This window comes from Puntigrus tetrazona, unplaced genomic scaffold, assembly GCF_018831695.1.
Source record: "Puntigrus tetrazona isolate hp1 unplaced genomic scaffold, ASM1883169v1 S000001062, whole genome shotgun sequence".
Classification (NCBI taxonomy): domain Eukaryota; kingdom Metazoa; phylum Chordata; class Actinopteri; order Cypriniformes; family Cyprinidae; genus Puntigrus; species Puntigrus tetrazona.
This window is the reverse complement of record NW_025048651.1, coordinates 549,037-566,054: the sequence shown is the minus strand read 5'-3', so window position 1 is coordinate 566,054 and position 17,018 is coordinate 549,037.

The following is a 17,018-nucleotide window of genomic DNA, read 5'->3' as shown; positions in this document are numbered from 1 at the left end:
TTAATAGGAAAACATATTGGAGGTAAATGAGAAGTAAACGTTGACTGAGTCCTAAACATGCTATATTACACCTGTTTTTGACTTCCACAGAAGGATCATTGTCACACACAGGTTTAGAACAAACATGTCTTATTCTTTGGTAAACAATATATATATATATATGTATATACTATAATAACCAAGTAGAACATGTCTAACATTGTAAAATAAGCAAATCAATCTGACTATTTTTATGCAACTTTAGTGAGAAAAAAGATATTGGATTGTTAAACGTTTCAATTTATGTCAGTTTGTTACCTGAGTAAGTCATTTAACTCATGAAAACAAAATTTAGTTGTCCAGGAATAACACGGAAATAACTTTTTTATGCAACATGCTTAGAAAGAGTTCAAGCTGTCATTGCATGAAAAGCACACAAGCTAAACTATGTAATCATTATGAAACTATTCCAGAAAGAGAAAACTAGTGAGGTGTTCTCCTGACAATGCCAAAAACCATGAGGATGATGTTATTGCTGTTCAAGGGGGTCACATCAGATACTTCAAATACCATATCCAGCAAAAAAAAAATGGCTTTAATTTGTTTTAAAAAAGTTTTATTTGTTTAATTTAATCCGTGTTGAATGATTGTCTAAAAATGTAACATTAGTCAGAAATAACAGTAGCAGGGTTGGAGACTTTGTAATTGAACATAATATGTATAATAATATGTAACAAATTCATAAAACTAAACAAAAAATCCTCAGCTAATAGTTTTCTGGAACAAATGATTATATTTTATAATATTTTGTCAAATTAAGCAGTTCATGCCAAATTAAGCTTATCGAACAAATAAATGTAGTAAATACAAATACATTTTAAGTAATAAGTATGAAATTAGATGTCACTGCAGGGAAGCCATTGCTCATTTCTCAATGATAACCAGAAAAACATAAACATAACAAAAACTCTTCAAAGTCAAACAGCAATACACATTAACAGGTCTTCCTCTTCACTTAAAAAGCACATTAAATACTTATTTTCAGCAGTTATTCACCTTTCCAGTCGTATGCAAAGATATTAAGATACAGCTTAATTTTAAGAGCATGAATTAATGCAGAAACTGGCACAACAATACCGGCGAAGAACTTAAATTTAGAATTTATCCAGATTGGCCCAGTTAGCACTACTGTTTATTGTTTACTTACTGTTTTTTGAGTCAAGTAGGTTAATAAACACACACATTCCACTTTAGAGTTTACTTAAATCTGCTCTACACTCATTTCTGGGTTTTGTCTTTACAGGATTGGCTGCACTATTATTTGATTGACCTGCTATTCAAATAAGCTCTGGTGTATTGCTGTGATGTCATGGTTTTCCTGCCCTGAATTTTACATGTTATTCCTGTCTACTTGGCCAGTTCTGGATCACAAAAGGGCTTGCGCACTTTAATTAACTAAAGCTAGATCATCTTAAACCTTGAGTAAGCAATCTAGGATTATCTTACTTCATATTTCAGACTGCTCATAACAATACATCCTGGTTTAGAAGCAGTGCTAATCCCAATACTGAATTACAAGAGTTGAAGTTGAAGAACAAAAAACCAGACTTAAGCACAGTGTTAAAGGGCCTAATAAGATGCAAATCCAATAAACAACATACAAATGCTGTCTCCACTAGAGAACCAAATATTTAAAAATAAATAGCAGCCATTTGTAACTTCCTTTACAGTAGTACTTCCCAAGCCTCCACCAAAGCCTCTACCAACTGAAATCCTAGTTAGATTGTTTATCATTACAACACAGCTTGGTGTGGCTGTATTAAACATACTAAACTCTGTCTCTTGTACTTTAAACAAACAGTATAAACCCAAAAACAAACATCAATTATCTTCCACAAAAAACGTCTATATTTCCATACAGTGAGCAGTGTGACTTGCAATAATAGGTCCTGCTTTACATGTCAAATTTCTCTCTTTCTCCTTCTACACAGATTTTGTCTGTGTTTGAGTTATCAAACCACCATGAGTTATGTGACACTATATTGTCAATATTGTTCAACTGCTTGAATAAAGGACCCTTTTAGCAGCAGGCCTCTGGCTGTGCAGACATATCATTTTGGTTCCTCTGGCCAGAGGAAAACTGGTTCCCCAAATGAGCCTGGTTTCTCCCTGATTTTTCTTTATTTCTGTCCCTGTTGAAGTTTTGCTTTCTTTGCCAGTGTTGTCTTTTGGCTTAATCTTAATTTTCTTAATTCTTGCGAATATTGACTGCACATTGTTTCTAGATCATTGTGTGGAATAATCAGATGCATTTTAAATTGTTGCTAAAATCTTCATTGGTCAAAAATGTAAATTTGCACAAAAAAATAAATAAATAAACTTTTTTTTTTTTATCCTGACACAAAATGTCCAGGTAATATCAATTAACTAATTGTATTAGAGGCACATGTGAAAGTGTGAATGAGTACTAGTCAGCTAAAATCAATATCATACTAATTACACTCTAAGAGCAGACTAAAAGAAAGCAAAAATAAGGCAAAAAGCTATTTAAATCATTGTGTTAGTTGTTCGTAACGGTTGCCCCGAAAAAAACACATACAGCCATCATCGCTTTGTATCAAAATGGCCTCACATGAAAGAAAATTGCAACAAAGAATATTGCACCTGAAAGAACCATTTACCGGATTCAAGGAGAGAGGTTTGACTGCAGTGAAGAAGTCCTGAGTGCCAGGACCATCTCTTCTACCCCGAGTGCAGTGCTCAGGAATGGCAGCAGGTGGGTGTGAGAGAATCTGAGAGCACAGTGAGGCCAAGACTTCTGGACAAGGGCCTGGTGTCAAAAAGGGAAGGCAAAGAAGCCAATTCTCTTCAAGAAAAACATCAAGCACAGACTAAAAGTTTGCAGGTAGTACAAGGATTGAACAACAGAAGACTGGTGGGTAACACTTTAGACTACTGTTCTATCGTTAATGAATAACCATACAGGAACAAATTACTAATGCACTATTAACATTGGAATAGCCACTATTATCTAACAAGAAACTCTGATTAACAATTTAGTAAGTAATAGGACTCAGTTGAAACTGGTAACAATTTTTATATATCCAGGAGAACTCCTAAGAACTGCTGTGTACAGGTTCATAATTAATGTGAATAATGCATTATAAATTATTAATTCCAAAAAGAAGATAATGGTAACCCACTCTCCACTCTGGGTCATGACCAAAAGGATGAGATAATGGACGGAAATTAGTTTCTTCTGTAGGATGGCTGGGAGCTCCCTTAGAGGGTGAGGAGCTTAGTCACTCGGGAGGAGCTCAGAGTAGTTAGGGTATCTGTTCTGGATGCCTCCCGGACGCCTCCCAATGGAGGTGTTCCAGGCATGTCCCATCAGGAGGAGGCCCCGGGGAAGACCCAGGACACACTGGAGGGACTATGTGTCTCGGTTGGCATGTGAGCGCGTCTGTGTTCCATTGGAAGAGCTGGAGAAAGTGTCTGGGGAGAGGGAAGTCTGGGCGTCCTGACAGTATACTACATGCCATTCTAGGGGTGCCGGTCAGTACAATTTGTTAAGTAAAAGCACACCTCTCCCCAAAAAGCAGCATCACTCCTATCTGTAGCACAAATGCTGCAGGACAAGTTACACCCTAAAATGTAATATGCATTGGAATCATGTGAATAAGCTAAATGTATGACAAATAATAAGTGATACTTGTCTTAGCAAACACTACTAATAAGGTTTAATTGATGCTAGCCTACACCAGATCCTGTTGACACTGGAAAATATTGTTTGTTTGTTTTGCTTTTTTTTTTTTTTGCTGTCCTATAGACAGTCTCAGAAACAAATGTTTTTGAGAGAATCCAAATGCAGTACATTGGTGACAAAAGAATTAAGAACCTTGACTAAAGCACAAGAAAGGCTAAAGCAGGACAGAATAATGCTGTCTGAAGTCCTACATAGTTCTGTCAATGTAAGGGCATGACATCATAGGCAAGTGACATCAGAGACCAGGAAATCATAAAGGCATGTGTCGCAAAGCCGGCATCAGCTTCAAAGTCATGAAAATCTGTACTGGCAGGGATGCTAGAAGTATGGCAACGGGACACAGTGTCTTGTTCCCTCAAGGAACTATGGTTATATTCATAACCTGGAGACGTCCCTTTTCAGGAACTCAAACTGCATCCAAAACGCTATGAGAACGAGATGCCCACGCTGCAAGTCCCTACCCTGTTTCTCGACATAAAGCAGTAGGACAAGAGGACCAAAGACCCTGGGGTCATACCAACGTCTAATCTGCAGGGGGTGGACCAAACCACAGCTTTGCAATGTCCAATACAGGGACACCTGCCAAATAGACCTGTGAGGCCACCGTGAGCTTTGACTCCCGAGGGGTGACCTGAGGACTTGGGCATTGGAACACTGTGCCTCTCTAGAAGACATATGTGACATTTGACATTTTGTGACACCCAACACACCTTCGTGAGATTTTACAATCTCTGTGTAGATCCCATGTTTACTGGGTAACATCAGGTAACTGCGGGACGTTGGGGAGGTGTCGGCTTGCAGTGCCATTCCCCTGGATCTGTGCATCTGTGCACCTTCTCAGTGATTTCTAAGTGCAGTATATATCGATATATATATATATATATATATATATATATATATATATATATATATATATATATATACATATAAGATTTTTTTTTACATTTTATCATTTGACGCCAGTACTGACCAATAGCTGAAGAAAAAGTTTGACATAATCCCTAAATATGAATGTAAACTGGTAATTTAAAACAAATGTCCTGATATGAATAACCGAAATCTACAACCATTAGTTCTCATTTCAGCTAAGCACGAGCACACCATCTGTTCCGTCTCTTTAGAAGTGGTCAACTTCTTTCAAGTAAAGGAAAGAATATAGGCCATCATTTGAGCAACTGAATGGTACAATGTAGCTGTTCACCACTCCCACGCACAGGGCATGTCAGCCCATTCTAGATTGCTATCATCTTACACTGTTCTATATTGTCCCCAACCCTTTTCCTGGAGGCACACCTGGATGTCTCCCTTATCTGACCCATCTATTTCAGGTCATGGAATCGCTGCTAACTAGCTGAGTTCAATAAGATGTGTATTTTATTAACCCCGGAACAACATTTTAATCCAAAAATTCTACATCTAAACCTAACCTTACTAATAATGAATGCCTAAAATCAGATGAAATGATAAATGAATTGTACTGATGTACAAACACCAAACACTGATTGTAAGCCTAAACTTCACAAAAACTATAAACTGATACTTCAAATCTTATTGGTTAATTACAATGTTGTTCCAGGAACATGTCGAAGTCAGCAAAAACAGGTCTCGCTGAGTCTGACAATGTGTAGTGTACCATCCTGCAGTGAAATCTGATAGTAGAGAGGCATTGTTAAATTTCTGGTAAGGATATTTTAGGGAAACATTGTATAATGCTTCCTATTGTTAGTGCTTTGGGTCACTGTATTTGTTTTATGAATGACCAAGTCTTTTTGTTAAGTGAAAACATAAATTTAAAAAGAATAACTTGATTTAAAATATGTGTGGTATGGTAGTTTTGGTGTCTTTTGGTGCTTTTAATGAATGCAATCTGTCAAGGTAAGTAAACCTGAAAGGATATTCCATGCTCAGAGAAGAGAACAGGGAGCAGTGAATGGTAAACAGTGTCGGGACTCTACTTTCCAAAATTGTTTTCTTTTTATAAAAAAGATGGTAAAGAAACTAAACAGATGACATCTGAGTAGGTTTTCAGTTGAATTTTCATTTAGCTGTTATTATTATTTTAATGTATTATTATTGTTGTTGTTTTGTATAGAATAGAATTTTACATTTTAAATGTGATTTAACATATTAACACATTTTAAATGTGTTAAAAGTGTTGATATATGAAATATAGCATTTTACAGAAAAAAAACATTTTCTGGATGACAAAAAGATGATAATTAATGCAGAAGATGTGGTCATTCATTGAAACATTTTTTAAATGAATCACAATTTGATCATCATATGATTCTTTTCCCCCTACTGTGTGAAAGTTTTGACAAAATGTGACTTCAGTTTTAATCAATGCATGTAAACAAATCAAAACAACAACAAAAATCCTGTACTGAAACAACACACTTCAAAAAACACACAGTGGCAGTTTGTTTCTCAGAAAAACAGGCAACACATTATTGTGGTGACTGACTGAGTTGGCTTTTGGCCAATTTGAGCAGATATTTATAACTGCAGGTTTCTGGCATGTACAAGCATGTATATACAGATAATTATGCACAGAAGAACACGTAAACTTATTTATGTAAATAGGAACGTTCCATGGAATTCCATTTTTCACTGGTGTCAAGGACGTTATCTAATAAAATTCCCAGTTCCCAACCTTCTTTAGTTCTTTAAAGGACTGGTGGACGTTATTTGGAGGACCTTCACTAAACATTCAAGACATTCTCAGGACATTTAGGTGACCATATTTTAAAAAAGTTTTTAGAATGTCCCTACTAGTGTCTACGTTGTCTAGTAACATTCTGAGATGAACGCGATGTTTCAGGATGTTTTGGAAATGTTAAGCAGATCATTACTAGAGGGCGTTCCCTATTGGTCTCTACACTACATTTCCATAACGTTTGCAGGACCAACCTAGAATGTTTGGTACTATTTATATAATTCCTTCACATTTACTGTATTTTTCTGTATCTTTTACTGTATGTGTCTTGTGAAATTTGTTCATGTATATTATTATTAATTTTATTCTATTTGTGCATGTTTTATTTTTTCTACGCCAGTCAAAGACGAATTTCCGTTTTGGAAATCGGTACAGACAATAAAGTTTAATGAAATAACTAACTTCTTTCAAACTGGATCTTGCTCTGCAGAACCTTAAACAGGCTCTTACAGCCCTTAAACAGCTGAACATATTCAAACATAAAATACAAAGCAGGAAAACATCATTTACATCATTGTGAACAAAAACTGATTCTAAAAGAACATTAAATATGGGTCATGCATAAGAAAGATGGGGGAGAGGGGGAACTTCAATGTAGTTCAAACTGGCTTTTTTTGTCATGACAATTTCCATAGTAAGGTATTACTATGTGCCCAAAATAATGTGTCCAAATAATAGAAACAGTAACAAGAACACAATTTATATTAATTATATATTCAGTGTGTTTATGTGTGCTCTGGCACATAGACGTAGATCCTTGTGTATCGTGGCCTATAAAAACAGTCACTAATGCGGCATCTATGTATAGATATCTATGTGCCAGTGTCACATGCCAAATGAGGAGAGTCAGAGATTGTAGTGTAAAAGAGGTAAAAAATTATATAAATGCTGTTTTCTCTACAAGCCATAGAGTTTAATTTGGTTTTGTCTGTGTATAGGTTTTTTTTGACTCTCAAAGCTTTGGAAGTTTAGTGCCTATTGACTTCCATTATATGACTGACGGACTGATATCTTTGTTTGTGTTATAATGAAGAAACTAAGTCACCTACATCTTGGATGCCCTGGGGCTAAACAGATAAATATCAAATTTTCATTCTTGGGTTAACTATGCCTGTAATTTTTTTTGCCTGTAAAGTGACATGGTTTTGATTGGTGGACAAGGAAGAACTGCTCCAGTGACAGTATGTCTGTATATGTGTATCTTCTCTAAGGAGGTTGAGGTGCTGGTATGGTGTTATGGTGTGGTGGTCTATGCCAGAGGAGCTTATTAGTAGCCATCTGAATGAATGGTTCTTGCTGGGGCCCTGTCAGGTCCCTTATCAGAAAGGAAATAAGAGCACAGGCCATAGGGAGGTCAATGGCCAGCTCAGTGGTGCAGGAGTGACACTTAATAGCAAAGTCCAAAAGTGGTGCTATGGAATTTGCATCTTTCTATTTCAAAGGCAGATTAAGTTTTGTATTATCTGCAAAAAATTTTTACGAGATGCCATATGTCCTACAAATGGGGAAGCAAATATAAAGAGAATAGGAAAGGCCCAAGAATGGAATCTTGAGGAACCTTGACCTTGAGAACCTCGAGATGCAGAAGAGAAAAATATCACCATGCTTCCAAAATATCACCACTGTAGGAGCCATTTGTTTACTTTAGGTTTATATAGTTAATACTTTTTGTTTTGCATCTGTCTTTTATTTTGGAGATGTGCCCCCTCGGCAGGAGAATGGAGGCTTAAAGGTCTGGGTTTGGCACATGGTCTTTAGACCTTACCTTTTGTTTGTTGGCAGCTAAACCTTGAAACCAAGCTTGTAACACCTTTGGTCAAGTTTGTTTTACTTTTTATTTTTTGTAATCAAGCCTGCAATAAATGTCAAGAAATGCACATTGAAGTTGGTGTTCCTTGGAAAAGCTCAGTAAGCATCTAAACCCTCAGCAGACCCAAGAGGTGACTAATGTGACAAATTGATTAAGGATAGTCACCACAACAGTCTAAAGACCTGCTCTGGAAACAATTAGAGAGGATTATTGATTGGATTACATTGGATTAATCTGGATTGAGCATGGTAAACTCTAAAAGAAGGGGATTCACAGATAACTGAAGAGGAACAGGAACCAACAAAGCACAAGGTGGATATTCAAGGTGTGCATCCTGAAGAACTCTTTTCCTTAAATAATCCAGTGGCCCTGAAAGCTAAGCAAGTTCCTCCGAAGAATGTCAAGGCTGGTTCAGATAAATTAGGTAGAAGTTATCATCCATCCACTCAAATTAAAACCCACCCAATTTACTCAAAAGGACCAAAATCTGATTCTGCAAATGATACTGGCCAGACATCGGAATCTGAAAGTGAGTCTCAGACAGCTTTTAGGCAAACTCCATCTCATGGGTCAAGGAAAAAACAGCCAATGTCTAAAATTGCCCCAACATCAACCCAAGACTTAACATTGCATAGTATTCCACAAAAGCAAAACAATATCACATCCTCTCTCATCAAGCAAACACTTCTGTCTTCTCTACCTTTAAATGAAGTAAAAGTCTTTGATGGTGACCCTATGGAATTTTGGGCATGTCTCTAGTAGCCAAGTTGCTGTACAAGATTAGAAAAAGATGGCGAACAAAGGTCTCTGAACTTCAAGATGGAGCGAACCACAGAGTTAAATTTCATGATTTAGTCAAATTCATTGAAAAGCACGTCAAAATATTAACAGACCCTGTGTTCGGTAATATTCAAGATCCAACTAGTTGAAACATAATAAAATCAAAGTCTACAGTAAAAACGTTCAAGCCTAAATCTTCTAGCAGTAGTTTTGCTACCACTGTGGACAGTGCAACAAAATCTGACACAATATCACAACCTTACAGCACCTTTTTGCCTGTATTGTACAAGTGGCCATCTATTAGATGATTGTTCTCAATTTAAAAGAAAAGTGCATAAAGATAAAATCCAATTCATAAAAGAAAAAGGAATATACTTTGGATGTCTTAACCAGGGTCACATTAGTAAAACATGCACAAAGTGTAAAATCTGTAAAGTTTGCAGTCAAACGCTTGGATAAAAGAACAGGAATGCCAGAACAACCAGATGCCAGTCAGGCAATTTCTTCCAATGCTTGTGGTCATATTGGGGCCGGTAAAAAGGAAGAAGTACTAGCAATTGTGTCAGTCAAGGTGAAAGCAAACAATGGAAACAAGATACAAACCTATGCATTCCTGGATTCAGGTAGCTCTGCCACATTTTGTACCACAGCTCTCATGACTCAACTTGGCATGACTGGAAGGAAAGACAACATTCTACTGCGAACAATCAAGAGAAGTCAGTGGTTACTAATGGTGGTAATATCAGGGTCAACCAGACAGACAGACTGATGTCTAATTTTTTTCAAGTTGGACTAAGCTTAAAGTTGCTCTCATGCTCTGAGAACTTCGTAAAAGATTTTGGATCATCAAAGCCAATTCTGCAGCATGTAAAATCATAACCCACTGTACTGTGTGCCGAAGAAACAGAGCCAAAATAGGCCAACAAAAAATGGCTGATTTACCACAAGAAAGGTTGGTTGCTTACCCCCATTCGGGTAGATTATTTTGGGCCCATAGAAATTAAAAGAGGACGAACCACAATGAAACGATATGGAGAGTTATTTACTTGTATGACAAGCAGAGTGTTAGAGTTATGTATTGACATTATGCAACTTTGATCCTTCAGTTTCAGCTTCCATCTGGTATAACACGTCTTGTTCTAGGTCATAACATGACATGGCCTCTATATAGTATCTTAGACTGGTATGGGCGCCAGGGGAATCTGAGGGAATGAAGATTCTGACGCACAAAAAGATATGTGACTAGTCATAACTTATGTGACGAACATGTCTGAAGTCTTTGTTTTGCCAGTTGCTTTTACTTATCTTGCTCTGTCCTTTCCTCTATAAATAAAGTGACTTGTGATCTGAGCTTCGGAGGCAAAAGCAGGGAAAAGGAGGCAGGGAGGCAAAGGCCTGCCCGGCCCCCGGCCTCGGGCGGACTGGGATCCGTCCGGAGGCAAAAGGGAGGTAAAGGAGAAACCTGCTTTTCCCCCGCTTGCAACCGACAGCGCAATCCTTGCAAGCTAAAATTCCAGAAACTTGTCTTGTGTTTTATTTCGCCTTGAGTTGATCCTTCCTGGTAAAGAGCCATTTGAGTGAAATAGTCTCAACATTTACTTGGTCCTTCGAGCCGGATCCCAACAGGACAGAGCGGAGGAGAAGAGGACGAAGAGGAGTCAAGAGACAGTCTCTGATCAGAGCCAGGCAATAGCTGCCTGACAAAATCCACCCGCGTGAATTCGAGGGGGGTCGGTGAATCTTCGTCTGGAAAAATCAAGTTCTCCGGGCTGTCTGACGGGAGCCGTTGGAAGGACAACTCAACGCACTGATCAGGTGATATACCGGTGTTTTTTTTTTTTTGAACGTGTATGTGAAGTGTGTGTATGTGTCACGGTTATGTGGTAAGCACGAGAGCACACAACGAGAATAAATGAAAATAAAGAGTTTTAATCCACGTAGGGATGAAATAAACAATATAAATACAAGGCAAGCAGAACAGACAGGCAGGCAAAAACCAGGTAGGGACATCGGGTATAGACCTTGACGATCGGACAAACTGAACTGAAAACACAAGACTTAAATACACGGGGTAATTGACTAAATTAACGACACACAGCTGATGACAATGATACAATAAACACAGAGGAAAGGCAGGGCACAGGGAGCACATGGCATGGGACGAAAAACAAACAACGAGTCCAGATTCGTGACATTACCCCCCCCTCCCGGAAGGTGCGTCCTCGCACCTAAAGGGTAACATCAAATAAAAACAAACAAAAACCAAAATGACTAGGATTTGGGGATACCGGGTCTTGGGAGGAGGTTCTGGTGGAGGACGGATCCCCAGGAGGGGGCAGGCAGAAGGCTCCAAGGAGGTGTAGATGGAGGGAGGAGCCAGTAGAAGTTGCTCATTCACTTGACACAGACTCCTGTATTTAGGCCATTAGGCGTTTCATTTGTAGAAGAGGCCAAGTAAAACACATACAATCTGACAATGGCACAAATTTTGTGGGTGCAGAAAAAGAACTAAGGGAGGCCTTTGCAGACCTCAATCAAAATAACATTCAAACGGCTTTACGTCACTGTGTGGGGTAGAATGGATCCCACTCCAAATCACATTTTGCTCTTGAAATCTGATCCTATCTTTCCTCCTGGATTATTTCACAAAACAGACCTGTATGCAAGACGACGTTGGAGGCAAGTCCAGTACATAGCGGACATATTCTGGAAACGGTGGATACATGAATTCCTGCCTCTCATGCAAGAAAAGCAAAAATGGAACAAAACAAGGAAAAACTTTGTAGTTGGTGATGTAGTACTGGTGGTAGATGTTGCTGCCCCTCGTGGATCTTGGATTTTTGGATTAATAATCAAGTCTGCAATAAATGTCAAGAAATGCACATTGAAGTTGGTGTTCCATGGACTTATAAAAGCTCAGTAAGCATCTAAACCCTCAGCAGACCCAAGAGGTGACTAATGTGACAAACTGATTAAGGATAGTCACCACAACCACCATATCAGTTAGTTTTATTATTTCCAACCACAGTTACTATTTTGACTCTACCAGAGTGGGGACAAATGTATTGGTGTACCAAAAAGTAGAGATCCGTTCCATTGTGAGCATCTTGATTGATAAAAGCATATAGCGTTTATGTTGATAAATTAGTTTAAGATTTTGTGTTTTATGACACATAATTGGATAAACACTCTTTATGCTTTGATGTTTGTGTGCTGAAATTGCTTAAGTGTGATGAGCATATTCTTTAGTGTTATTTGGAAATTGCCTGCACACTGGATAATTACGTTTGACCAGCCCTATTTGGCTTTAGTTTGTATCGTTCAAGGCTTGTCAATTTGAGCTCTATTTGTTCACATTTTAGATGACGGTCAGATCCACAGTCTGTAGTTGGGGAACACACCTCCTAATGCCTTTTCCTGACATTAACAGACTAACTCCTGACTAAATAGCAGGCTCACACACAGTTTTTTTTTTTTTTTCAAACAAAACAAACATGCAGCTCCTGAAGACAAATAAGCTGACAATGTGCATTTTTAGGTGTGCTATGTCATAACATCTATACAATTGAGCCAAAGAGAGACTGGCATGTCTACGTGTTTAAAACACTGGTTCATACATAAGCATTCAAAAAGCCTTAACACCATGACTCAGCGTTAATTTGCACATTCGTTGACTTCATCATCACCTGACAGATAAATCCAGACACATATCAACTCTACATCCAAAATCCAAAGTGGCCAACTTCCTGTTGGGGCAAAGCTAATTATTTTAGCCTGTAATGGCTGTTAAAAGTAGTTTGGCTTGATAAATTAAATATGTGGTAACTGTAGAAAAAAAACTAACCCCAGAAATTTAGTCAGAAGGGTTGTTGGGGGGGTCTGCTTTGTACCCACGCACATTTCTCAGCTTTTGCTTATACCCATCAGCCAACAACTCAATTCTTATCTTGTTTTTTACAAGAAAATGGGATCACAGAACACTGGTCTTGATTTTCCTCATTGGTTACTTGTAAAATATAAAATTCCTCACAAGGTGTTAATGTTTGTCTAAAAAGCACTGCACAAACAGAGCCCTTAGTATATAAAAGACTCCTTGTGAATTTCAATGTCACTGTTCCACAATCCCATTTAAGGTGTAGTAGAGCAACTTTTCTGTTGCAGCCCCCACTATTTGGAATGTCTTGCCTCTATTCTTTGTCAACTATGGACATTTAAAGAATTTGATTTTGTAGTATGATTTATATTGGTGTCATGCCATGTTGATTTGATGTTTAGAATTTTTTCTTTTATGTTTTAAATCATCCTTGTTCAGCACGTTGGTGTATTCATATGGTTTTGAAAGTGGTTTATAAATAAACTTTGACATGTGTGCTAAAATACAGGAAATGTTAAACATTAAAATTTTGATTGTTTTCACATTTAACAACCCATGTTATCTATAGATGCATTTAGAATAGCTGGACCTATAACATGTTCAAACTTACCACATTCTCTGTTAACTGATCCATGTGCAGGTGAAAGATAAAGGGATAATCTGTTCCTAAAGTCTGTGTGTGCTGCTAAAGGGTAGTTGTTCCATAAACTAAGATCGCACAAGCATTTTTGAATCATCTAAACCACAATGAGTCACAGCGTCTATAACATTTGATCACACATAAATATAATTTGTATATTACTTTAGAACAATGTACATATAGTGTGTGGATTGCTTTGGAAAGAGTGTGTTTTGGTGAATGTATGTGTAAAGGGAAAAGTTTTGAAGTGTGGGAGTGATATGAAAAAGGACAGAATGAGGAGACAGCATTCTTTGGCTGCATTAAATGATCTCTTTGTTTGGCACAAAAAACAAAAACAAACAAAAAAAATCCACTGTTTAAACAATGATTGTACCCAATGCACACTGTTTTCAGACAAAATCACATTCTGTACTCTGTGATATTGGATCAGTCACACTCAAAAAGACAGAGAGACACATGTGATGTATTCATGTTCATACAAATATACTTACTGACTTGCATTTAAAATTTAAATAGAATGAAAATGTAGGAAAATTTGCTGGAGTAGTTCACCTGAGAAGGTGACACAGAGAATGGCAGTCATGGCTGAGATTTGGTAATATTTATATTTTTTGTGTAAAAAGCATGTGATTAATTTTCTTCAATACCCCACATAATTGGACATATGTCAAACCTCCAAAAGCATAAAACACCTAAAAACTACTTTCTATGACTCAACAAGAGTAGTATCTTTAGCATACTGGTGAACACACATACACACATTATATATTATGCAGGATTTCAAGGAGACGTATGTGTCTCATTTCTTAATATTCCACCTGAAACAAAGATGCAGTGAAGCCAAACCCCTTTATTGTTTTTTTAGCTGTGACAAGGAGCGCTTTTCAGAATCAACAAAGTGCTTAGATTTTCAAAAGCGTGAAATATTTTTATGGTATAGAGTCTTGAAATATGTCCAAGAGTTCTATGCTGTTATTGTGGGGACATTTTAACACCTCTAAACATGACATAGCAGAAATTGAAACACGATTGGCCACGATCCGTCTTTTCGCCTCTTGGGCAGTTCATGGATATTCAGAGCGGTTCTCTGACCTTCTGCCATCAGTCTCAAGGTATAGCTATACATATAGTAGATTCAGAAGGTATTTTGAATTTTTGTTTTCCAGAAAGTCAAGTATTTTGACATGTTTTGCTATACATATGTTTATTTCCTTGTGTCTATTGGAACAAAACAAAAAAGGGAGGGGAAAAAAAGCAAATTTGACATTATGTCACACAAAACTCCAAAAATGGGCTAGACAAAAATATTGGCATCCTTTCAAAATTGTGGATAAATAAGATTGTTTCAAGCATGTGATGCTCGTTTAAACTCACCTGGGGCAAGTGACAGATGGGGGCAATATACAAATCACTCCTGAAAGCAGAGGCAATATACAAATCACTCCTGAAAGTTGACTTAGTCTTTTACAGAAAGAGGAGAAGAGAACTGTTTGAGGACTTGCGAACCAAAATTGTGCAAAAATAGTCCATCTCCAGAGATCTACGTTTGCCTTTGTCCACAGTGAGCAACATTATCAAGAAGTTTGCAACCCATGGCACTGTAGCTAATCTCCGTGGGCGTGGATGGAAGAGAAAAATTAATGAAAGGCTGTCTGGATGGTGGATAAGCAGCCACAAACAACTTCCAAAGAAATTCATTCATTCATCAAGAATCAGAGTGAGAACCTCATTGCATTTGCTTAATATTTATTAATTTTAATTGTTAATTTATTAATTATAAATGTTGAATTAAGTAATAATATTGTTTGTAATGTTTAAACACAATTTTATTAAGAAAATATAGAAAATATTTTTAACTGTGTGTAAATTTTTGGAAATTCAGTACAGAAGATGTGTACTAGCTTCCCCCTACCATATAACAGTAAAAAAACACAGATTCTAGGAGCACGAATAGTGCTCATATCTGCTTGGATTTTTTTTTAAGAATAAGTCATTTTAAGTATATATTTAGTTTAAAAAAAGTATATCAGAATCAGAATCAACTTTATTGCCAGGTATGTTTACACATACGAGGAATTTGTTTTAGTGACAGAAGCTCTACAGTGCAACAGGATGACAAGACAAGACAGATAATAAAGGAATTATATACAAATATACAAAATATAAAAAGTACAAAATTTGCAAAAATACAATATAGCAGCAATTATGTTATGTGCAAATTGAAGTGTAAATAAGTCTGTATGTTAAATAAATAAGTGTTCTCAAGTGTTTTACAATGTTCTTTCATTACGTGGACTGCCTGGGGGAAGAAACTGTTCGTGTGTCTGGCTGTCCTGGTACTCAGTGCTCTGTAGCGTTGACCAGACGGCATTCTCTCAGGAGTCCTCACTACCCTCTGTAGTCTTCTGAGGTCAGAATTGGTAGCTGAGCTGAACCAGACAATTATAGAAGTGCAGAGGATGGATTCAATGATGGCGGAGTAGAACTGTTTTAGCAGTTCCTGTGGCAGGTTGAACTTCCTCAGCTGACGAAGGAAGTACAATCTCAGCAAGGCCTTTTTCACAATGGAGTCAACTTTAGTGTCCCACTTCAGGTCCTGGGAAATGGTGGTGCCCAGGAACCTGAATGACTCTGTTACCACCGTGCTGTCCATGATGGTGAGTGGGGGGAGTGCAAGGGGGTTCCTCCACTATCAATATTAATAATACACTTGAATAAACTCCTTTTTCTTAAGGGTTACTGTGACCTCCATTGTCTTATTGTTAGCATTAGATCCATTTTCAGGAATATCAGCAACTAGCTGTTGTTGATCATTACCCACATCTTTATGTGAACAGGAGAACCATTTGTGTTGTAACTCACCGCATTCAAAGCACTTGAGGTTATCCATGCTCACATATACCATGTAAGAGTTTTCTCCATGTTGAGGTCAAAAACATAAACATTTGTCTTCAAAATGTTTAAAAGGAGTATTTTTGCACCCTAACAGGATCATACGGATCAACCTTTTTTTTATATCGCATCAGTTCTTTAACAATGGCATCATTGGAGACAAAGGGCGAAATATTGGATATTATTACTTTTGTTGCCAGTGCAGCTAATGGAGTCATGGGAACAAATGTTTCTCTCACCCATAAACCACTGTATGTCAGGTGGTTAACTAATCCCTCCATTTTCAAAAATACAACAATCGCCTTGTTTGTTCGTGAAGCTGATATAATATTGTTGAATCCAGTTTGTTCCCCGACTACTACAAGTACCTCTTCATGCTAACACCAGGTTCTGGCACACACCTGCACCCACTACGCAGTGTCAGGTGTGGCATGTCTTGACCCATGTCGGCCAACAACAAAAAAGAAAGAAATAATACCTGGAAGAGGAATCTGAACAGTTGTAGCAGGGAGAGGATAGTTGGATCAAAGAACAGAAGAAGAAGAGTTATAGGAGAGG